Genomic DNA, 27,002 nt, shown 5'->3' on the forward strand with positions numbered 1-27,002 from the left:
CAGGCAATCAATTGATTTGATTGAAAAATGGGCTATTTCATCGATTTTGATGACAATAAAAATACAGAGTGAGAAACATTTGCTGATCATCATTCAATCCCGGGCAACGTTGGATCACCCTGCTAGTCTATTATAACTGAGAAGAATACAAGGTTTATGACAATCAATATTATGAAATCATGTTTCGAAATTTCAACAACAAAAATTTTATACGTACATCTGAATGCTTTTTCGGAATAAGAATAAAAATTGAAAAATTGAGTTTCAATTAAAACCAATAATACCTACTTAATTATGTTGAAATTAGTAAAACATCCAAAAATTATGAAAAATGATAAAGTAGAAAATTTAATGAAAATAGTTTTCAAAGAAAATGGCCAATTATACTTTTTAAAAAATAGAAAGAATAAACAAGGGAGGTAACCGAAGTCAGCCTTATTACAGTTCCCTTAACTGTTTAATGGAGCAAGATTTACCTAATTGCGACATGACATTTAAGTTGATAAATTGCTTTTAGTTGAAATTGACATTAAAAAAATAATAATAATAATAAGGTAACCTTCTTGATATGAAAATTCATGTTTTCGACTTTGGTTTTTCGTTCTAATATCGAAGAAGAAGCTCCTATTTACAATTCCTCCCCACGGGACAGAGTTAGACAGTAGACACCATGATCGTTTTTTAATGTGGAGAAAAGGAACAAAAATGAAAATTCTCTCAGTGGTGAAGGAGTTCTCCTCCACTGACAGAGAACAAGAAATTGAAGTGCAGCATCTGAAGAATAGATACTACACTTTGATCTTGTCCCGAAGGCCAAGTAGTAATGAAGAAGCTTCATTTATTCATTTGAAAATCGGATTTTACAGATAAAGGGGAATAACTCTAACTGAACTAATTCTTTTACAGTAAATCACACACACAAAAAAAAAACTTTTATAACCTACACTTAGCAACTTAACATATGCAAAGCTACAATTTGCACCTATAACATTACAGCACACCGTGTGTATACGTGTAGAAGTGGTGTGTTGTAATGATTATAGGTGCAAATTGTGGCATAGCATATGTTAAGTCACTAAGTATACTTATTTTTGGATTAGTTAAAAAAAAAAAATTATCCTTTTTTTTACTGTCTGTAACAAAATAAGTTCAGTTAGAGTTATTTCCCCTTATAAATTCGATATATATATATATATATATATATATATATATATATATATATATATATATATATATATATTGCGTGTTTATTAGTGTTGAGATCATTAATTGAAATCGGAAAAATTGGAACTTTTGAGGGTATTGGAATTTGTAGCTATTTTCCAATGCCAGAAGCGATTCCTTTAATTATTATTATTTATTCATTTATTTATTTTTTTTTTTGATTTTGTTTAAAACAACTGCTGGTAGTAATAAAATAGTAATTATTTATTTATTTTAAACTACCAGTAAAGCTAACATCTATAGACCCCCCCCACACACACACACACGCGTTTGAGAAAATATCTGTAAGTTTAACAGTGTGTTTTTACGGTAATCCAGAAAAGTAGCAACTCTATAGTTAAATGTTTAGAGTTTTATAAAGAACTAGCGAGGGGTACCCGGCGTTGCCCGGTTGTTTGGGGGGGGGGTTAAAAAAAAAAAAAGTAAGTATGAGGATCGAACCCCGAACCCTTGAGGCAAAGTTGTAAATTAAAGTGTGAAAAAACCCCCCTGCGATGTTAACCATTGCCCCACCGCAACATGCTAACAGAAACACGTTTGAATTTATTTAATCAGTTGGATTTAGCAGGTGCTCGTTTTAATGAGTTAATGAGGTAAAGGTTGACTCCGGGATAGTATTCATTTACTGCTGAACGCTTTTTTTTTTTTTTTTTCCCCCACCTCCAAGATGTTATAGGAAAAAGACTAACCCACATGCGGCGAGCGACAAACCCTAATGCTTCTCATCAGAAGAGTAGAGAAGATGCTAGGTAACATGATAATTATTAATGTTGTTTGGGGGGAACTGTATTGAACTCGAAGATAAAGGAGTATCGTATTATATAAAGTGTAATGTAAAAAGGTGTATAGGTGTTTTATCATAGTTTTAAAGAATGTGGGTAGGGGGTAGGTTGGGTGGGGGTTCTATTTATTCATATGTAAGATGTGTAGTATCTAATGGGGGGGGGGCGTACGCTAAAAGGTATTTCATCGATCCGGTAGATATCTCACTGCTGATGCTATTCTCTATCTATATAAGAGCCAGGTACGTCCAAGGATGGAATATTGTTGCCACATCTGGGCATGAGCTGCTAGAAAGGACTTGTCCTGCCTTGATAGAGTTCAAAATAGACTTCGTAGCCTCGTAGGAGATGTCCTTTTCTCTTCCTTGCAACCTCTATCTCACAGAAGAGATGTTGCAAGTTTGTCTCTGATGTATCGTTATTTTAATGGAAAGTGTTCGACTGAGCTTCAATCTATGGTCCCCCCTCGCCAAACTTTCACAAGAAACACTCGTCTAGCTGTAAACACTATCAATAATTCCCCCCACTCTTTATCTGTGCCTAAACCTAAACGTAGATTCCATGAACAAAGCTTCTTTCTTAGAAGTGCACGCCTGTGGAATTGTCTTAGTTTTCCTGCTTTCCGGCTGACTACAATATGGTTGTGTTCAAGTCTAATGTAAATAAGTTCTTGATGAGCCGTTCCATATAAGTTATCAAATTTACCAAATTTTCATTACTAATGATTACTATATTGTCCAATTTCTACTGTACACTCTTTAACCCTTATCCTTGAGTGGCCTCTTGGCCTTGATAATGTGGTGATGCCTATGTAAAAAAAAAAAAAAAAAAATCAAAAGAAGTAGCTGAGATCAAAACAGCACTTAGAGATGGTGTATGATATATATATATATATATTGCATGATTCCTTGGAGAGTACAGAATTTAAATATTGCAATCGCGAAGGGAAGATTTTTATAATTCATGATTAAATGTAAAATGCGTCTTAAGATAAAGAAAAAAAACGAGCCGAAGAAGGGAAAAGAAAAATGGGGGGGGGGGGGGTCTGCGGACCGGTTTCACCCTCGCTTTTTCAAAGCTGTATTCCTTCATGTGCATGTTGTCGAACTCGGGGAGTCTCCCGCTGTACTCCATCATTATTTCCATACAAGGAGCTTGACTTGAGTTCTAATCTTTGGTTTCCACTCCTCTTGAGACATTCAAAGCAAGAACTCCTTTTTTTTCTTTCTACCACACCGCTCCCTCCATGTTCCTACCGTCAGGTGAAGTTTCTATGGACAGAGTTTCTTTTCAAGAACTTCTCAACTGTGGAACACATTATCACAGAATTTCTTCCGTGCTCATTACAACTTGGTCATTTTCAAGTCTAATGTCAACAAATTCTTGCCCCATAAGTAATAATGAACAATGTTAATACTCCTATAATGCTCCTCAACTTTTGGATGAAAATCATACTGTCTCATTAACACTTATCCTCATGTGAATCTTGGCCTTGATAAATGGTGACTGAATAGCAAAAAAAAAAAAAAAGATAAAAAAAATATGTATTTGTTATTTTTATGTGATCAGGTATTCGAGTGTGGCAGGCACAATTTGAAAAGATATGTTGAATATTACTTTCAGGTGAGACAGTTGTTTCAAATATTCCTCCTCCACCTTGTCGTTCGGCTCTGAACTATTTAGGGGTAACTTTGGAACATTCCCATCTTTTTCCAATGGCTCTGTCGTTCCTGGTTGTTTCTTCCTTTGGAATTCTCGGACAATCCCATCATAAAAACTGACGCCCATTCAGATTTAAAAAAAAAAAATTTTTTTTATTTACATCAGAGTTTTCTCCCTTGGATTTTAAGCCGCAAATTATCATCAAATTCTTTAACTATTGTGATATTAGTGGATAAATTAATGATGAGAAAAACACAGTAACAATCAAATAAATAAATATTAACAAAATACATAAAAGTGGTAATCAAACAATATCTTTGCTCCTGGCAGGACTAGACGCCCGGCATAGCCCAGTTGTAAAGTCTGCTTAAAATATGATGTTTTAATTAATGCAGATTTCATATATATTTTTATAGTCAATTTTCTATCGATTCTTATATATTATAAAGTTGTGATTTCAAAAAAAATAAAAACATATCCATATGACTTGGATGCATCAGCTTGAACCGAAACCAAAATTTTTGAAGAAAAATATATATATATATATATATATAATAAATTCCACAGCCAAACAACGTCGCAGCCCACATATATATATTTAAGTAAAAGATGGTCACACACTTTTTGAAGACACTTATTTTTAAAGTAAAATTTAAATGAGAAATTTTTGAAAACTTTGAAGTGTCGAATATAATGATAAAATCATTTTTGTTGATTTTTTTTTTTTTTTTTTTTTTTTTTTTTTTTTTTTTTTTGTAAGTCCAATATTTCGCTAATACATAGCCTCATCAGGGTCGAAAGTCCGGTTTGTGAATTTTTTTCTTTTTCTTAATTTTGGTGTTATGGTGAAGAGACGAGAGTTTACGTGTTGGTCCGGTGGTTTCAAGTGTATAGTGCTCCAGTTTCGAGCGGGATTTAAACTTTCAACCCTGATGAGGCTATGTATTCAAAGTTTTCAAAAATTTCTCATTTAAATTTTATATATATATATGTAACTTGAGTTCCTTCAGCTATACTCAAAACCGAAATCCAAACTTATTCTTGGGAAAATTATATATATAAAAAAAAATAGATTACTTGAGTGTTCATCAGCTATCCATTACCTCTGTTCAGTCTTGAACGACAAAGGATACCTCTTGTAGAAGCAGTTGCACGTGTCATTGTGAAGCAAGGGTTGTGCAATCCCTAGCCACACCTCTCCTGAATCAGCACTGTTTGAGTTCAGTAGCAAGGAGACGAACAGGACAACTGGAAACAATGCCGAGATAAGCGGAGAGCACATACAGCACCTGGAAGTTCCAAATGGTCACCCACTTAGTACTGACCAGGCTCAATGTTGCTTAACTTCGGTGATCCAGCGGGAACTGGTGTGTCAATGTGATTATGCCGTACTGCACCGGCAATAATCGAAACAGAAACCAGAACTTATGAAGGATTCTTGGTAAAATTCATTATATAAATATAAAAAAATAGATGACCTGAGTGCCATCAGCTGTAATCAAAACCGGAACCAAAACTTATAAAGAATTCTTTGTAAAATTAATTGTTACAAGAAATGGAAGGTCATAACAATTAAATGACAGTCACTCGGAAGAAAAAAAGATGTAAGCATGACGCACAAACTAACACACACACGCTATCGTATTTAGATATAGATTATTATTATTGCGCTTTTTGAATAAATAATGAGAAAGACACAGAAACAATTAAATATGTTTTAACAAAATGGGAATTGAAAAAAAAAAGATTAACTTAAATTAAAGCACTTCAAGCGTGTTTTACGACCAGGTTACGCGGCCCTGGCGGTGGGGCATTAGAAAAAAGAACGATCGGAAAACAGTTAAAAAAAAAAAAAAAAGTACATCCGCTGGGGAGATACAGTCATGAGAGAAAAAAAAAAGTGAAGGAACTGATTTACCTTCCGGTAGCAGACACACTAGAAATTAGGAAGTATGTTAGTTGACTATTACCGATAAATTAATAAAAAGGGGGGGGGGTCATCATTTTATTTTGTTGTCTGGAGCATAACACTTTGGAAGTTTTGGTCTAACATGATTTTGTCTTTCGAGACAGCTGTCCTTATTAACCTTCATCAGGTGAAGGGGATTGCAAACAGGTTAAGAGTCACTTTTCAAGTTGTCCTCATCATCCAAGTACATGTTGTCCAAAAATTGGTTTTAAGATAAGTAATTTCATTTTAAAAGAAATGCTTGATAAAATCTCTCTTCCTCTTCCTTACACCAATGCAACAGCATTTCTATAGATTCTCAGAATAATCTCTGACCCTGTCGGTGGGGCATTACAATAAGCCGACTGCCCCCCCCCCCTACAGAGGGTAAAAGTCCCTCAATGGGGGTCCTGGATATGACCTTAAACTATATCCAGTGGTGAGGTCCCAGCTTGTGGGCTTTGGGGAGTGTGGAGCCACCCTTTAATTACCATTGCTCCCAGTTCCACTCTGACCCGGAGTGGTAGTACCTGTTAGGGTCCCAACTATGGGTTAAATAGAAACCGATGTAAAAACAACAAATATATTCTATTAAAAAAAATTTTTCTTCAAAATCTTTGGATTCGGCATTAAATAACCTGAAAAGGGTTGATATGCCATAAAACAAAAACAACCAACCAACGACCAGGTTACGCAGGGAGGAACAATGCTATAAATTTGGTATATCAAACTAAATTAAAAATCTGCATACATTAAAATATTATATTTAAGTGTATCTTACAACCAGTCAGCGACGGGCAACGCCAGGTGGCCTTCTAGTTGTTATTATTATTATTATTATTATTTTATTATTATTATTATTGTTGTTGTTGTCAGTGGTTGAATAAATGACAAGAAAGACACCAGAACAATTAAATAGATATGTATGAACAAAAATACATAAAAGAGGTAATTGAGCAATATCTTTGCTCATGGCAGGACTAGTTGGGAACGACCATGCGCTTCGAGTGTCTCTCGCCGACTCTGGCGTAAACCACTTCTCATTTCCGGAAGTGACGCCATGGGCAAAAGTGGCGTCATGGAATAGTTCATTATTCCTAGTAATAGGGTTGCGTCCCCAACATTAATTCTGGCAAAAGAACTCACGCATTAAATTATCGTCCCACTAGCCCCTTTCCTCTTTTCGGCAAAATATTTGAGTCCATAATTAATCAAGCTCTAGTCCACCACCTTACAGCTGCTAAACTTCTGTCCGACCAACAACATGGATTTAGGCAAGCTCGTTCTACTGCAGATATCCTAACAGTAATCTTTGAACGTATATAACATGCATTGGATAAGGCTTTTGACAGGGTATTGCACAATTGTCTTCTCAGGAAAATCAGATCATATGGTATTACTGGACGAATACTTAACATAATTAAATCCTTCTTAAATAAGAATAGGGGAACGGGAGCATCTGTCCCCAAAACTGATTTCTCTCTGTTCAACTGTCCAGAAAGAAAAAAAGTTACATCTGTTACTTCCTCCTAATTCTATCTTTTTTTTCTTTCTTAAACTAAAATTACATGAAATTTTTCCATTTGAAACCTTATTTTTCCATTTGAAAACCTTATTTTTCCATTTTAAAACCTTATTTTTCCATTTTAAAAGCTTATTTTTCCATTTGAAAACCTTATTTTTCCATTTGAAAACCTTATTTTTCCATTTGAAATCTTATTTTTCCATTTGAAATCTTATTTTTCCATTTGAAATCTTATTTTTCCATTTGAAATCTTATTTTTCTATTTGAAATCTTATTTTTCTATTTGAAACCATATTTTTCCATTTGAAAACCTTATTTTTCCATTTTAAACCTTATTTTTCCATTTAAAACCTTATTTTTCCATTTAAAATCTTATTTTTCCATTTGAAATCTTATTTTTCTATTTGAAACCATATTTTTCCATTTGAAAACCTTATTTTTCCATTTTAAGACTTATTTTTCCATTTTAAAACTTATTTTTCCATTTTAAGACTTATTTTTCCATTTTAAAACTTATTTTTCCATTTGAAACCTTATTTTTCCATTTGAAACTTTATTTTTCCATTTGAAAACCTTATTTTTCCATTTGAAAACCTTATTTTTCCATTTTAAGACTTATTTTTCCATTTGAAAACCTTATTTTTCCATTTTAAGACTTATTTTTCCATTTTAAAACTTATTTTTCCATTTGAAACCTTATTTTTCCATTTGAAACCTTATTTTTCCATTTGAAACCTTATTTTTCCATTTGAAACCTTATTTTTCCATTTGAAAACCTTATTTTTCCATTTGAAAACCTTATTTTTCCATTTGAAAACCTTATTTTTCCATTTGAAAACCTTATTTTTTTTATTTGAAAACCTTATTTTTTCATTTATAATTTTGTTTTTATATTTTTAAACCTTATCTTTTTATTTATAATCTTATTTTTCCATCTTAAAATCTTATTTTTACGTTTTGAATCTTATTTTTACGTTTTGAATCTTATTTTTACATTTTTAAAATCTTATTTTTAGTTTTGAATCTTATTTTTACGTACCAAACAAATAATCGAGGTACAATATGGCATAATTGACAATTGGTAAAAACAAACGGGGGTCTATGCGTGAAAGGTAAAAAAAAAAAAAAAAAATGCATGTTATTAATGATGGTTTATCAATGTCTTAAATTAGTTTTTTATTGTGTGAAAAAAAACCCCCCAAAAACAAAAAATATAAGGAAAAAAAAAACACTGTCCCAGAAAATATTTTTATTATCAATTTACTAAACTTTTTGACATTGGATTTACTTCTTTTTTTTTTTTTTTTTTTTAATCATATGGGATTCTTAACTTATGAGGACCATTTTTTTCCCCCTTAATATATCACGAAACATAAATTGTCTGTTTTGTTTGTAAACACTATAAATGCCATTGGATGTTTAACGGAAAAGTCGGTCTTTAAGATCGATATAACATACCATCTGTAATTCAACTATTTGACAAGAAGTGAGACATATTTACCGTATATACTTGTATTTTTTGACTAGTATTAATATTTTTTTTTAAATAAAAATAAATATTAATGATTTATTTACGAAAACCTATAATCCAAATATAGCTTAAGTTTTATTTAAAGGCATTTTAATATTTATTTTAACATATTTTAAATAAAACTTTAGTTTTCAACAAAGTTTTTAGCAACAACTGTGTTAACAATAATAGTTAATGGCAAAAATAATTTTCATAAGTTTTATTTTGTCAAATTGAACTTTTTAGAAATCAAGATTTAATGTAAACGTATACCGTATATACTTGTGTATAAATCAATGTGTATTTTGAGACCAAAAAAGTGTCATTTTAGGTATTACCTGTGCATTAGTCGACTGTAGATTCTAAACAAGTTAAATGGTCTGTCTTATGACTTTTTCTTGCACAGATAATTTCCTTTTTGGTGTTTTTTGTAAGACATATTATAAATTGTTTCTCGGCATCTGTGATACTATGTGCATTTGCGCAAGTGTAGTCTATTCGATTTTCATAGATGGAACGAACCCGCGGCACACTTACATGCAACGAACGCAAATGTTGCTCATCAGATATTTTGATCAATCACATGCTGTAGACTCGCCAACCTCTGCAAATAAAAGGAACAAAAAATAGTTTCATTTTCAAAAATAAAGTTTTACAATAAATTCACACACAAATATTTTTTTTAAAGTTGTTTCCAATCATGATTTTTTTTTTTCATTGTTAATTTTTTAAAAAGGGGATCAGTTTAAATATATATTAATTAAATTATGCAACTTTAAGCGTATCTTCAAATTAATCGCATTAATTGTTCTTTACAATTAATACCAATATTTTTTTACTTCCTGTTTTACAAAATTAAAATCCCCAAAATTGATTTCCTGTTCATCATACCGTATATACTTGTGTATAAACCGATGAACATTTTAAGACCAAAAAATTGCGTCATTTTAGGTTTTACCTGTGTATAAGTCGACTGTAGATTCTAAACAAGTTAAATAGTCAGTCTTATAGCTTGCATGGATAATTTTCTTTTTGGTGTTTTTTTTTTGTAAGACATATTAGCAATATACATAAATTGTTTCTCTGTATCCGCAAGCGATAATACATGCATTTATGCAAGTGTGGTCTATTCGATTTTCATATATGGAACGAACCCGCTGCACACTTACATGCAACGAACGCAAATGTTGCTAATCAGATATTCTGATCAATCACATGCTGTAGATTCCAGATGCAGTTACCGTTTTTAAACATAATTTATGTTACATACCATAATAACGTAAACGCATACATTGTAGAGCCGTAATATACCGTAATAATGTGAACGCATGCGTTAAGTGCCATTAAATGGTTTCATTAAATTGTTAAAACTTGTTGAACTTAGGAGAAAACGACATATCGTAAACACTACATTTCCTAAAAAAAAAAGAAAAAAAAAGAAGCCATATCATCATCATGTCGAACTTAAGCCCAAAGACACATCTAGAGAGTGAACATTGCAAGAGCTATTCCAAGTATTAAAATGTAGAATTGTTAATTTTAGTATACGATGGTAGATAATTATATTCTACTACGTTTGAGGGTTTTTTTTTTACTGTTGCTTTTTTTATATACAGTTTTACCAAGTGAATAAATACTTCTAAATTATGACCGTATTTTAAACTATAGAGAGTGGAACGCCCTCCCTAAAATTTACGTAGGAGAATCAATTTTATAGGGAGTTTTAAGAATGGTTAACAAAAAAAAAAAAAAAAGATGGTGAAAAAAATAAATAGTCATTAAATAATTGTTAACAAAGGCAAGAAATGTTACTTTTATGCGTTAAGTGCCATTGAATGGTTTCATTAAATAGTTATCCTTAAATTGTGAAAACTTGTGAAACTTAGGGGACAACGACATATCGTAAACACTACATTTCCCAACTTACTATCGACTTATACACAACCCACTAAAAAAAACGTCATATCGTTACTGAATAGATCATATCGAAGTTAGGTCTATAGGCACGGCTGGAGAGTGAACATTGCGAGAGCTATTCCAATTATTATTAAGCCTCCCACTGAAAAACCGTGCATGTGCTTACATGCTGGAAAACACGCTGCAATGGGGTTCAGAAGGAGTGCAATTAATTACTAGGATTGCCAGTATATCCTGAGTGCACAAACAAAATGGTGTCTCCTGTTTTATGATCAAGCGCTGAATGGCTCTTTAACATTTCAAAAAGCATTACCTATTTTTTAGTCAACCCCCAAAATAACCTTAAAATCGTCTCCCACAAATTCGACTTCTACACAAGTATACACGGTAATTGAAGATAGTACCATATATATATATATATATATATATATATATATATATATATATATATATAAAAGTTTATTACTGTGAGTCCAGAATGAGTTTACATATTGTTTCAACTAGAGGAAGATCCTCAAAGAGAGGAAATATCCAACTAGCATCGTCAGAATTCATAATGTCCATCTATGAATTCTGACGCTGCTAGTTGGATATTTCCTCTCTTTGAGGATCTTCCTCTAGTTGAAACAATATGTAAACTCATTCTGGACTCACAGTAATAAATTTCTTATATACTGCTCTGGCTACACATTGAGCACTCTAGTCCGATTTTTTTTTACCATATATATATATATATATATATATATATATATATATATATATAGTAAGTTATAAAATGTATATGGCGATTAAGCTACACTGAATATTCTGCGTTTCATCCACTCTAGGACTCTTCAGGCTTATGCGCGATAAAAACGACAAACGACCACAAAATTTGCGTATAAGCCTGAAGAGTCCTAGAGTGGATGAAACGCGGAATATTCAGTGTAGCTTAGTCGCCATATATATTTTATAACTTACTAACTAGCTCTACCTACGTATTGAGCACTTTTGAAGTAAATACTTAAAGTTTACGCATAAATCTATACTTTCGTATATTAATTTTATGTGAGTAAATTAAGTAGTTATATATATGTGTGATGAAAATAATGGAAATAGTATTCCGACAAAATAGAGAAATAAAAAGGAACAAACCGTATTATGTGTTCATCAACGTTTCGTCTTTATTTCGAGATACAGAGGAAGTCTTGAAATAAAGATGAAACGTTGATGAACACATAATGCGGTTTGTTCCTTTTTATTTCTCTCTCTCTCTCTCTATATATATATATATATGTGTGTGTGTGTGTGTGTGTGTGTGTGTAGGAGACAATAGGAGTTGAAAATGAATTCACAAATACGATATATTAGAAAATATAGAATGAGTCATTTATTTAATAAGGATATACATTTAGTTGGAGGATAAAAGGGACTCTTTATCCCCCAACTAAATATATCTATATCCTTATTAACTGAATGACTCATTCTGTTTTTTCCAATATATAGTGTTTGTGAATTCATTTTCAACTCCTATTGTCTCCTATATAAACTCCAATGAAACTTGTTGAGCTTTATATTATCCTGATAAGTCTCTTATAGAATTGAATTTACTTTCTTCTTCTATCTACCCTCGTTATATATATATATATATATATATATATATATATTCACACACACACACACACACACACATGCAGTAATAGTTGGATTATTGGTTGGGCAATGCAGAATTTTTTGAATAGCAAACAAACAAACAACCAGCCTGGACGTCGTAGATATTGACCTGGAGGTGATGTCAATCGATGAATTAATACCTCTGTTCAGTCTCAGTGAGACAAGGGTTGCGCAATCCTAACCCCACCTCTCCTGAATCGGCACTGTTTGGGTCCAGTGACAAGGAGAAGTCCAAGACGACTTGAAACAATGCAGAGATAAGCAGAGAACACATACAACACCTGAAAGTGCCAAATGGTCACCCATTTAGCACTGACCAGGTTCAACGTTGCTTAATTTTTGTGATCCAGCATGAACCGGTGTGTCAACGTGATTATGCCGTATGAACGTCAATGGCCAAACAAAAAAACAATAGAAAGTCGGTCAATATAAACACACACAACTAAGAAGAACAGACAGTGAGAGACGGTCAAGCAGACGTGTGCGTGATTGCAATTTGTCGCAAATGTGCTCTCCAGCCTTCATGTGTATCGTTTATCCATAGTCAACACATTACTGAGTTGGACACCCGTCTATCAGGCATGTGTATGCAGTGTGATGATGTATGGAAGTGTAAGGGTTGAAGACATGCGTTGCATGAAGAGAAATGATATGACAATGATACAATAGATGTAGAATGTGATTCTTAAGGACGTTTAGATCTGATGACCTCAGAGGAAGATTAAATCTAAACCGTATCTGGAGGTGTGTGTAGAACAGGAAACCTCCGATGGTTTGGTCACATTGAAAGAATGGATGGGCGTTCTTGGGTCAGCAGATGTAGGACAGATGAAGTAGCAGGTCTAGTTCGCATGAGAAGTTCAAGAAAGAATATGGAAGAAGTGATAAAAAATGGATTTGAGAGAAAGAAGGATACATAAAAACCCGGGCAGAGATAGGTTAACTTGGAAGTCAGTTTATAAAAGCCATCCAACACGTAATCATTTACAACGGGGGGGGGGAGCAGAGGGAGGGGGGAGCCGAATGTGTTTATGATTTAATATGTAGGAAAAACATTTAACCATGGATGCACCTGAAGAAGGATGGAGTAAATATTCGTCGAAACGTCAGAAAATAAATGTTAAATAGGACAATAGAAAAATTGTAAACGTGTTCGTTTTTTTTTTGTTTTTTTTTTTTGCAATTGAACGCATGCTTTTAATGTTATTCGATTGACTTGATACATGTTTGCATTTTACGTTTTTTTTTTGTTTTTTTTTGTTGTCCACTAACACTTTGTCTATTTTTCTGTCATGTTTTTAAAATAATCCAGCTACTGCAGCTTTTTGGCAATCTAAACACTTTATAGGACTAAAAATTTGAATGTTTTGTTTTGTTTTTTGCTTAACAATCTTTTGTAATTCAGCCAAAAAAATTGTTTTGTCTCTGTTTACCTGACAATATGATATCATATTTACCTGACAATATGATATCATATTTACCTGACAATATGATATCATATTTACCTGACAATATGATATCATATTTACCTGACAATATGATATCATATTTACCTGACAATATGATATCATATTTACCTGGCAATATGATATCATATTTACGTGACAATATGATATCATATTTACCTGACAATATGATATCATATTTACTTGACAATATGATATCATATTTACCTGACAATATGATATCATATTTACCTGACAATATGATATCATATTTACCTGACAATATGATATCATATTTACCTGACAATATGATATCATATTTACCTGACAATATGATATCATATTTACCTGACAATATGATATCATATTTACCTGACAATATGATATCGTGTTTACCTGACAATATGATATCGTGTTTACCTGACAATATGATATCGTGTTTACCTGACAATATGATATCGTGTTTACCTGACAATATGATATCGTGTTTACCTGACAATATGATATCGTGTTTACCTGACAATATGATATCGTGTTTACCTGACAATATGATATCATATCTACCTGACAATATGATATCATATCTACCTGACAATAAGCTACAGTATTTTGTGTTCATATGTATGTTATCACTTTTTACGCACATGGTGATAAATTTGATATTGCTATGGTAAAAAAAACAAAAAAAAACTCCACCCTTACCCATTTTAAAATGAATTGTTCCAAAATCAATTGTCGTCCTGTGGATTAAAGTAATCAGGCCACAGCCGCTTTTTTTGCAATCCAAACACTTTATAGGACTAAAAAAAATTTCATGTATTTTTTGCGTAACAATCTTTGGAATTCAGGTAATAAACGTGTTTAATTCCATGATAATAAGTTCTAGTATTTTACGTTCATTGTTTTTTTACAAACATTTAAAAAAAAAAATAAAAAAAAGATCATCCAATCAACAAAGTTGGTGATTGGCAATCAATCTTATGCCGCTAAGGTAAAAAAAATTCTGACTTTATCCATTTTAAAATGAATTGTTCCCAAATCAAATTGTGTCGTCCTATCATCTAAAAGAACGCACTTCTAAATAAATTCATTTCATTGATTTGAAGAACATTCAGCTGCCAATTATTTTTCTGGCTAGAAGATGGAGAATATTGTTTTAAAAAGAATTAAATTGCTAGACTTTAAAAAAAATTTTCAAGGAATATTTATTTTCAAGCAATAACAATTTTTCTCATGGGAAGAGAAAGAGTTGTTTTTTTTGGGGGGGGGCGTCAATATAGTTTTAAAAAAACAAAACAAACTGTTTCAGCCAGTGACCAGTACCTAAAAACTTCTTCAGATGATATTATTTATAGAAAAATAGAGTTTGTAATAAAAATTGGAGAGAAGTTTCCAGCACAAAAACTAATCAGGAGGTCAGTCACGTGATATTTCTAAATAAGCTAATGGCATTTTATGCATGTGTATGTATATATATGTATATATATATATATATATATATATACATATACATACATATATATACTATAATATACATAAATATACATACATATATATATATATATATATATATATATATACTTGTTTATTGTTATATAAACATGCTCACATCCCGCTGCTACAAATAGCCACTTGTTTCAATCAAACAACAGATATCATCAGGCAGCGACTTGATTATTCATTGAACTTTTGAATAGTCAAGTCGCTGCCTGATGATATCTGTTGTTTGATTGAAACAAGTGGCTATTTGTAGCAGCGGGATGTGAGCATGTTTATATAACAATAAACAAGTATTATCAGCTCTTTTTATTGAGCACTATATAACAACCTCGTTGAATTCATTAGTCCATTACTTTTAAATATAAAAAAAAACCCGAGTATATATATATATATATATATATATATATATATAACTACTTCATTTACTCACATAAAATTAATATACGAAAGTATAGATTTATGCGTAAACTTTAAGTATTTACTTCAAAAGTGCTCAATACATAGGTAGAGCTAGTTAGTAAGTTATATTAGCTTAATCGCCATATATATTTTATAACTTACTACATACATATATATATTCCAAAACACCAAAACCAAATATAAATATAGTTATTTCTATCTTAATCCCAACCAAATGAAAAAGCTCAATACATTCACTGAGGATAGTAGAGCTTACGATAAGCAATAAGACGAAGAACAAAGTTGTAAAGTAGAATTTTACAAAAAGTTTTTATTATTCGGCAGAATATTCCAAAGCTGGGTCTTCCTTAATCCGCTAATTCTTTTCATCAGAGGAAAAAATTGTTAACGAGATATTCAGAAAGTTACGTTAAAATTTTTATCAGTTCTATATATTTGCTGGTTGCTGCATAGGTTGAAACTTGGAGTTTTATGATTTGTAGTCACAAGACTAAAATATATATTAGAGACACTTATGAGGAGGAATTTACTAATCAAGGAAAAGAAAATCCCAAAACCAAATATAAATATAGTTATTTATATTTTATTCTCAACCAAATGAAAAAGCTCAATACATTCACTGACGATAGAGTTTAGGATAAATAAGAAGAACAGAGATGTAAAGTAGAAATTTACAAAAAGTTTTTTTTATTCGACAGAATAGTCCAAAGCTGGGTGCTACTTAATCCATGGAGTTTCAAGAAATGCAAATTCTTCTCATCAGAGGAAAAACATGTTAGCAAAATAATCAGATAGTCACGTTAAAAATTTTCACATTTCTATGCAATTGCTGGTTATTGCATGGGATGAAACTTAGTTTTATGATTTGTAGTCACAAAAAGAAACATAAGAATATGGGAAATAGTTCATGCGCACAGTTCATTCAGAGTTGAATATTAAAATAAAAATAACCAACCGTATGAAAAAAAAAAGAACCGTATTAAAAAAAAAAGAACCGTATTAAAATAAAAACGTATTAAAAAAAGAACCATATTAAAAAAAAAAAAAGAACCGTATTAAAAAAAAAGAACCGTATTAAAAAAAAGGAACCATGTTAAAAAAAGGAACCGTATTAAAAAAAAAAAGAAGTCCAGTGTAATGGAGGTTAATATTTGCAGGTAAATGAAGCAGCAGGTGCTCGCCTCAGTGGTTGAAAAATGAAAAATAAAGCGTCAGAAATTAAAACTGCTTCCATTTTGGCCAGATGGAAACTTTCCATTCGGCCAAAACGGAAGCTTTTTTTTTTTTTTTTTTGGCTGTCTTCAAATTTTTTTCAACTCTAATTTCTGACTCTAATATCCTTGGCCTTCGGGTCAAGATCAAAGTGTAGTATCTGTTCTTCAGATGCTGCACTTCAATTTCTTGTTCTCTGTCAGTGGAGGAGAAATCCTTCACGACTGAGACAATTTTTGTTTTTGTTCCTTTTCTCCACATTAAAAAACGACCCTGGTGTCTAACTCTGTCCCGTGGGGGAGGCATTGTAAATAGGAACTCTAATTTCTGACGCTTTGTTTTTTTTCTAACACTGAGACGAGCCCCTACTCTTCATTTACCAGAAACAGAAATGGAATCATGTAATTTTTTCTCTTTTCTCGGACAACAAATATATCGTTTCATCCTGTATTTTGATGCCTGGTTTCACTGAGATTAAATATGCATGTCATAAAAACAATAGCAAGAAAGCTTTATATTGTACTTACTTGTGAGGGGAAAATAAAACCGTTCACCAAAATTTACATAAATTAATGCAATGGTTTTGTTTCTATAAAGTAACTCTAACTTTTAGCTGTACACGGAATCTCTCTGCCATTGTGGGCGTATTCAAGAAAGACAACTCCTTTGTTTTATTTTATTTTTTATATTTAGCCTTATTTAAAATTTATATTTGATTTACTTGACGCTACGGTCAGCTAGATTCTGAAATTCTGCTGTGGTTTCAAGTGAGGGCTCTGTACGTTGCGCAAATAACACTCAAGATGGGAACGTTAATCTAAATAATACAATCATTCTGTAACACTAGATAAATTTCGATAAATTTTGGTGAACGGTTTTTATTTTCCTTGACAAGTAAGTATAAAATAAAACTTTCTTGCTATATTTTTTATAATACTAAATTTAGGTGTAATTCTATAGAAGCATCTATTTTTTTTTTTTTTTTTTTTTCATTCACGTAAAATCATTATAATCCCCCCAAAATAATACCCTACCCGAGAGCCCAACTAATTAGGAGTTCATAAAAGATGCAAATGCCAAACAAAAATCTTAATATTGTTCATTGTATTGTGAACATTTCTTTCTTAATCTGTTGTAAACATTAAAGCTTTTTCTGCCGTATTATATTTCATATGTTCACCAGGTGTTCCAGGTAAGTTTATTTCCATCACCCGTTTCATTTCATTTTCTTTTTCAACCGCATTTTACCCCAGCATCCGCTTAATGAATCCATGTTTTCATCGGATAAAAAAAAATTTTTTGTCGTCAAATTTCTGTGGGATTCTGTGATTTGTATCATTTTTTTTCATGTGAATTTTTATGCATTTTCGCCATTAAATTTACATATTTTTTATTTATTTATTTTTTTTTTTTTTCATAAAATTATTTATTTCTCAGTTGTAAGATAGGGCATTTTATTTTTTTAAATTTTTTTTTTTTTTACAAAAAACATTCAATCAAATTTACATATTTTTTATTTATTTTCTTTTTTTTTATAAAATTATTTATTTTTCATTTGCAAGATAGGGCATTCCATTTTTTTTTTTTTTTTTACAAAAAACATTCAAAATCATTCAATCAAATTTACTTATTTTTTTATGCGTCTTTAACTTTTCATGAAAAATTTGTGTCAATTTTTTTTCCTAATTTAATTATTGCATTTTAAAAAATCTTAAAAAAAAGATTTTTTTTTTTCAATTAAAGTTTTTTTTTTTTTAAACAAATAGAAAGAAACATTTTTAAAAAATTTGTTTTCACTTTATTGTTTTTTTTTTTTTTTTCGTTTTTTAGAAAATTGTTTTTTATAAATTAAGTTTCAGAGTATGGGGTTCATTTTATTTTTATTTTTTTTTTTTTTTTAATCAGGAAAACAAATGTTTTTATTTTCTTCCCATTTTTAATTTATGTTTAATCATTCCATTCATTTTTTTTTTTCTTCATATAAAAAATATTAGTTCACATTGCAATCCTTGAGGATCTTGTCAAATTCTTTCAGTGCTTTTCAATCATCAAAATTCATTGTAAAATAAAAAAAATTTTTTTTCAATATAGATTATAGTTTATTTTATAATATTTGCTTAATCATTTCAGTACTTGAAATTGTATTTGAATTTTGTTTTTTTGTAATTTTGAATAAACAGACAATGTGCCCTTGAAACCACATTTAAGATGCAAATATTTTTTATTAAGTCATTAGATTTTGTTTTTATATTGTGACCTTTTTTTTTTTCATATAATATCTTAAACATGGTTCCAAAGGCATTTTGTCTGTTGATTCAGAATTTCAAATTTCTTAAAGATGCTTCTCAGAAATTTTACCAAATCTTATATTTTATTGTTTTTTTAAATAAGCAGTATTCATTTCAAGGTCATTTAAAGGTCGCCACGGCTTTTTCAATTATTTGTGGTGAATAATGAACTTAATTTTTGTTTTCGTCACTCATTTTAATTAATTTCATTTGAATTGCAGTAAAAACTGTTTTCATAGCAATAAAACTGAGGATTAAAATTAGAGCGAAAAAAATATTTTTTTCGTTTTTTTTTTTTTTTTCACATATCAACAATTTGATTAAACTTTTAACTTCCACAGTGAAATCTTCAATTAAAAACATGTTCAGGTTCTTCTTTTAGTTGTGGTAGTTTTTTTCTTGATAATTTGAAAATTATAAAAATTAATTAAAATAAATAAAAAATAAGAACCCACAAAAGAAAGTTGAGTGAAGTTTTTTTTAAAACATATATACAAATAAAACCAAACCATATTCTGAAAATGCATTAACAACTTGGATAAATATATTTCATTTTGATCAAGGGTTCAATGTCATTGTAGAGGTCCGCATTCGTCCATAAAAAGGAAATAATTTTTACTTTATATTATTTCATTTATAATTTGCAAATTATGGAAATTAAAATAAAAAAGCAGAATAGAAATCATAATACAGGGTTCAGCGCTTGTGTTTGATAATAGAGATTGGACATATGCCAGAATAAACAAGAATGAGGGTTAAAGTAACAGTCTTGGACGATGCCAGGTTTCCCCAAAAAGAGCAAATAGGTAAAACTAGTCCAGATTTTGACCTATGATGTAGTTGAAAACGTCAATAGTAAATAAAAGAACAATAGAGCGAAATTGTAATAAAAACAAATGCTTTTGAGTCATCAAGCCACCACCCCATCTCCACTTCAACTATACGTCTAAGTACCAAATAAACGGCATTGTTTTGATTGACCGAATTTGTCATTTATTGAAAACACAGCATATATCTGATGAGCGTTTGTGTTGTCAAAGTATGGATAAAACTGACACAAAAAAACATGCTAAGCTGACTTTTATATATCCATTGTAAGAGACACGTTCGTTATATAACACTTGGAGCAGGAATGAACAGCGATCTTTATGGATTCCGATGAAACACCAAATGTGCGTGGAGGAGGTTAAAGACTATAATCTTATCAAAATGTGTTTTGATTTAATATTTTATTTACAGCTGTTTCTTTCACTCATCACAATTGGTGTTTAGTTATGACTGGGCCCCACTCTAAAAATTGGAAGTTACAAAACATAAAAATAAAAGATACTTACAAAAGGTCCAGAAGCGTTTGCTGAAGTATATATATGCTAGTTTCCATATTTCAAACTGTCAGCATTTATATATATATATATATATATATATATATATATATATATATATATATAGTGTATATTTAGGCAGCATTTTCTCATTTAGACAAATATTATTGAATAGCACAGAGTTATTCTGTTTTACGTTTTGAAATGTTTGGGATAAATTTTTGAATACGTATATGTCTGTGTTTGTATATATAAATGTATTTAATATATATAAAAAAAAAAGTCCGTCCACCTAACTTGTAACAAGCTACCACGTGACTAGGAGAAATTGTATATATACGTAATTTAAAAAACAATTTCTACATTTATTTCTACAATATGCCTGAAGATGATAGAAGTACTTCTGTCAAAAGCGCTCGCGATGGATCCAACATATACAATTTCGAGAAAAACACAAAAAGGACTATTTAGAAATTGGAGAAGATAAAAAGGAAAATTGTAAAACAGAATAATTTCATGCTATTCAATAATATTTGTCTAAATATATATATATATATATATATATATATATATATATATATTTAAATAAGGGAGTAGTCACCAACAATGTGTATTTTTTAACATTATTTTATTATTCCGTGTCTTGGTTTTTTCATTGAGAATTATGTTTGGATCATTGTAATAATGTTTTTAAGTCATTGAAATCGTTTACGTACGTTTCAGACGGTCTGATGCGTCCTCGTCAGAATAATTTCTGACGAGGACGCATCACAGACTGTCTGAAACGTACGTAAACGATTTCAATGACTTAAAAACAATGATCCAAACATAATTCTCAATGAAAAAACCAAGACACGGAATAATAAAATAATGTTAAAAAATACACATTGTTGGTGACTACTCCCTTATTTAAATATACATCTTTCTTTCGTTGGAATTTATTTACCCATTTTATATATATATATATATATATATATATATATATATATATATATATATATATGTCCGATTTTCCAAAATGCTAAAATTAAACTGTTTATACTACTGTCAGAGTTTCCAAAATATTGATTACAGAAGTTTGTGTGAATCGATTGCATCAGAGTGTCCATTTTCTAGTGTGAGACTTGTATGACATCTACGTGAGAGAAATCCTGTCCTTAATGAGGACAGAGTTGTAATTTCCATAAGAAATATGTCGCACAGCTTCTCTTCCGTTAATTGAACGAAAACAGGAATATAACGCAAATTTATTCGCACGATTAGACTGTAAACAGAATTTTAAATTCTGGAATTCCATTTCGTCTTACCATTTTCTGACAAAGAACGAGAATGATTTTCACGTCTTATCTTCAGTCTTGGGTTCAGGAACTGGTTTGTCTCTTCTGACCAACAAGGTCGGTCGAAACAGATATTTTCTGAAAGTCTCGAATTGGCCAATGTATATTTTCGCCAACCGAGCAACAACAAAATCTTATATAAGAGATTGCGTCTCATTTAATCCTAGACAACACCAGGTGACCATGCTGAAAATTAAATTTACAAGATTAATTTCATTTATGAAGATGATCTTTTTTTGTAACTGCTTAAGAAATTAAGATAATAATCATTTAAGAAATCTGTTTGATTTTCCATATTTGCACAGAGAAGTGCAATCGACTGCTGGCATATAAAAATAAATTAATAAAAGAAAGGTTTCTAATTTAAAAAAAAGAAACAGAATCTTTTAAATTAAAAAAATAATGGAATTTTTTAAATTTTAAAAAGAAACAAAATGTTTAAATTAAAAAAAAAATGGATTTTTTTACACTAAAAATAAATAGAATTTTTTTTAAATTTAAGAAAGAAATAGAATTTTCAATTTAAAAAAAGAAATGAAATCTTTGAAATAAAAGAAGAGAAATTGTAAAATTTTTTAAAAAATGGATTTTAAAAATTTTATAAAATAAGCAGAATCCTTTAAATTTAAAAGAGAAACGGATTTTTTTTAATTTAAAAAAAAAATGGAATTTTTTAAATTGAAAAAAAGAAATGGATTTTTTTAACTTTAAAAAAGAAATTAAATTTGTTTACTTCCAAAAATGAAATGGAATCTTAAATTTCAAAAGAGAAATTAAATTTTTTAGATGAAAAAAATACAATCTTTTAAATTTTTAAAAAGATAGAATTTTTTAAATTACAAAAAGATGGGATTTTTTTAATTACAAAAAGATGGGATTTTTTTAATTACAAAAAGATGGGATTTTTTAAATTAAAAAAAAGATGGGATTCTTTTAATTTTAAAAAAAAAGATGGGATTCTTTTAATTTTAAAAAAAAAGATGGGATTCTTTTAATTTTAAAAAAAAAGATGGGATTCTTTTAATTTAAAAAAAAAAGATGGGATTCTTTTAATTTAAAAAAAAAAGATGGGATTCTTTTAATTTAAAAAAAAAGATGGGATTCTTTTAATTTAAAAAAAAAGATGGGATTCTTTTAATTTAAAAAAAAAAGATGGGATTCTTTTAATTTAAAAAAAAAAAAAAGATGGGATTCTTTTAATTTAAAAAAAAAGATGGAATTCTTTTAATTTAAGAAAATAGATGGAATATTTTTTTTTTTTTTTTTTAAGAGATTTAACTCTTTGAAATTTTAAAAAGAAATGGGATCTTTTAAATTTAAAAACAGAAATATTTTTTAAGTAAAAAAAAAAATAAATGGAATCTTTTAAATTTAAAAAAAATCGGGGTTTTATAATTTTTTATCAAAACATATTAGGTCTTCAAAATTTTTAATTGAAAAAAATACATCTTTAATCAAATAATTTTTTTTTTTTTCAACTCTTTCATGCCAACCATTCTTTGCTTCTTCTTTTTTTATTCTTAAATATTTTCTTAATTTTGTGCTGCTAGTCTCGAATTCTTTGTTTCGTGATTAGAAACTATTTTCTTTGATCTTCTCATTTGCAGCATGTCGTCATGTTTCTTTTTTCTTGTGTATCCATAAGCTTCAGTTTTAAGTTTTTGTGTTTTGTTGACATAATGGATACTGTCACAGCATATGGGATTTGCCATGCAGGATTCAAATCTTGTCAGATCTGTTGCATTTGATTACACAACAATACCATTTCTGAAAGGCATGAACACGATTTCCCTTGATTTCCACTCAATAAACCTGCCTTTGGCTTTCGTAATAGCCTCAAGGCAGCCTCAGAACTAAACACAGACCTTTGTGACTCTTTACTGATTTAGGCCTCCAAAGGATACGGTGATCTAGGTTTTGTTTTGAAACAAGATCAGTTAAGATCTTGTGAGCACACCTCACGCAAAGAAGGCAAGAGGCTTGCATTCATTATTTGATTACTGTTTCCATCTTGAGTGTTATTTTCATACCGTTTCGGCTGATGTAACCTCCGACCTTCTTCAGGTGTATCTTGTTGAACTCTGCTAGTAGTAGCACATATGCTGTATGACAATCAATTACTAAGTAGACCTTGTATAGAATTTAACACAACAAGGAAATCATTCGTTAAAAATAATAGATGATATATACAGTGCCACGCAAAAGTATTGGATACATTACATTTTTCTTCATAACTTTAATTAGGGTTCAAGATTTTACCTAACATTTGGTCAGTATATTCCTATTATTATTCTAACTAATATTTGGGCTAGTAATTACAAAATTAAAGTTTAGAAAGTTTATATTTGAAGAAAAATATAAATTAACACAAAAGTATTGGATACATTTAAAAGATCCCTTTTCTAAAATAATTTTTGATGACTTTTGCTTTTCACGTTGCAATAATGCAAGTGATGTATCATTGACCAATCAGAGAGCTGTATATCAAAATAATTTTTATAAAGTTCTTCCAGTTTCTGTTCACCTGTTTCAAAGTCAACCAGTTCATTTATAAAAGTGCCTAAAACTAAAGAGTTGTCAATAGACATTCGTCAAAAAATCATTGATAAGCACAAAGAAGGAAAAGGGTATCAAATAATATCAAGGGCACTTAATCTACCACTTAGTACAGTTGGAAACGTTATTAGAAAGTTTAAAAACGCTGAAGCTGTTGCAAGTCTTCCAAGATGTGGTCAACCAATGAAGTTAAACGAAAAAAAATTTAAGTTGTGTAAGCAGAAAGGTACAAAGAAACCCTTTTGTAACTCGTGAAATTTAAATCGACCTCAGAGAAGCTGGGATTGATGTGAGCAAAGATACAATCAGTAGAGCTTTAAATCGTGCAAGTTGTGTTTCAAGATCTCCAAGAACAGTTCCATTATTGAAGCGTCAACGTGTCAGATCATGTTTGAATTAAGTTAAACATATGAGAAGAAATCACAAGAACTTTGAAACAAGTTAATCTGGTCAGATGAAACGAAAATTGAAATCTTTACAAGAAACACAGCAACACAGGTATGGTGGGAAAATGGCACAGGCTACAACAAAAAGAATACCATTCCTACAGTTTGATGGTGGTTCGATTATGGTATGGGGATGTTTTTCATCCAATGATACTGGTGAATTAGAAATCATCAATGGTAGAATGAATAGGCATATGTACAAGGATATGTTGCGGACCAGAATATAAATACCCTAGCTCGCTACAAGAAAAAATAATGAAACGAATGGAATTGAAGGAAACAAAAACTCATTTGATGAATAAGATAAACGTGTTGTTTATTTACTGTTGAAAGAATGAATGTTTTAGATATAACACGTGTTCATGTCCGTGCGGGTGTAACCATCGTTTGTTGCAGGATTGGTAGTATAGAAGGAAAAAGGAAATGTGTGTTCATCTCACTATCGTTTGTTCACGCGTGGGAAGAGAAGTGAGTAATATAATAGAAATGAGAATGATTGTCCAGCGTGTAGACAAAAACAAAGGATAGAGGGTTGACATCAGTTAAACTGTGCGCCATGTTAGCCGTCAGCTATGCGGTGGTGTTCTCTGGCACAAGTTCTATAGAGAGAGAAAGAGTGAGAAAGTCAATCCAGGTTATGGAGATAGAAAGCGTATAAAGTGTACGTACGGTCTGTTAGCTTTTTGTCCCACATAGTAGCAAGTGGCGTTAGGCACGCTGTCGGTCCGTAGACTGACCAGCTAGGAGGCTGGTCTGAAAAGACTGGAAGCAGCTTGTCTCTTGTTTTTATAGTCGTTTCCTGTGGTCTTTTGCGCATGTGTGGGTTTCCTTTGAAAGGGGAAATGACGTTGTCCTTGTGTGTGTATATGTCAGGTCATGTCATATGCTACTGGTACCATGTAACCCAGTACTACCTGCCTCATGGTCGGGTCACCGGCGACTAAACTGGTTCCCCCACCAGACTTGTTTGGTGAGGAGGGCAGCTAGTCTCCCTGGAGGATTAAAAACAAGATCTTCCAAAGGGCGAATGAACTCTTTTTCTGGGTCAACGGCCAACTAGCACCGTGTATATTTGTGTGTGTGTATTGGGGTGGAGAGGGCTCCCGTAAGCCGTGGTGAAGGCAACCTTTCTAGGAGAAGCAAATCTCTGATTTAAAAAACCATAAAGCGGGAGACCAGTACCCGCATTAAGCTGGTCTGCAGTTTAATTTGTTGCTGGCTATCTTGCTCTTGCTTGTTGCTGGATCTCAACATTTTGAACCGAGAGAGAGACTTAGCTGTCGTACAAAGCTAAGACTCTGTAACATCATCTTTGTATAGATACTCCCTCAGGCATTTGGGCTCATGGATTTTAAATATCTGAGGGAGTGGCACTCGTCTGACAAGACGTTGCAATCATCATATACACGTGAATATGAGTGTATGTACATGTGTGGACGTGGGCGCGTATGTTTGTGTGCGCGTATGTATGTGACAAGTAATATAGCTTGAGATGTGAACGCGTGTTTTTGTGTGAGACTAGAAAAGGCTCGCGCAGATATTCTGGAGAAAAACCTCCGGAAATCTGCTGATTTGTAATATAATAGCAATTTCGTCTTTCGGGACAACAATTATCTCAAACATACTGCCAAACTAACCAAAGAATGGCTTAAAAATAATGAAATTGATGTTTTTATTTGGCCCGGTTGAACCCAATTGAAAATTTGTGGAAAATATTATTGAAGATCAATGTTCACAAGAGAAATCCACAAAATATTCAACAACTAGAAGAATTCTGCAAAGAAGAAATGTGCAAAATACCTGCAGATCTTTGCAAAAAACGTGTGTACAACTATAGAAAGCGATTGGAAGCTATTAAACGTAACAAAGTTTATGCAATCAAATATTAAATCAATGTATCCAATACTTTTGCGTTAATTTCTGTTTTTCCTTAAACATAAACTTTTGAGACTTTGATTTTGTAATTATTACCCCAAATATAAGTTAGAATAATAATCAGAATATACTGACCAAATTTTTGGTAAAATCTTTTCTTAGGGTTAAAGATTTTACCTAAAATTTGGTCAGTATATTCTAGTGTGTTCCGTTCAAAATTCTATCCAAATTCTTTGGCAAGAATACACCTGACGAAGGTCAGAGGTTACATCGATCGAAACGTGAAAATGACACTCAAGAAAGATGAGGACGAATCCATTTTTTTTTTTTTTATTTCCTAGAATATTTATCACAAGAAATCTGAACATGTCTTTTAATAA

At 31.0% G+C, this 27,002-nt stretch overlaps 1 protein-coding gene across 18 annotated transcripts in view; it reads left to right on the forward strand.

Annotated features, from left to right (window-relative positions):
- Nucleotides 1-27,002, forward strand: part of LOC145258337 (protein spire homolog 1-like) — a 559,588-nt gene that overhangs the window by 485,942 nt on the left and 46,644 nt on the right. The window lies entirely within an intron of this gene.

This window comes from Euprymna scolopes, chromosome 33 (genome assembly GCF_053919585.1).
Source record: "Euprymna scolopes isolate OS-2025 chromosome 33, ASM5391958v1, whole genome shotgun sequence".
Classification (NCBI taxonomy): Eukaryota; Metazoa; Mollusca; class Cephalopoda; order Sepiida; family Sepiolidae; genus Euprymna; species Euprymna scolopes.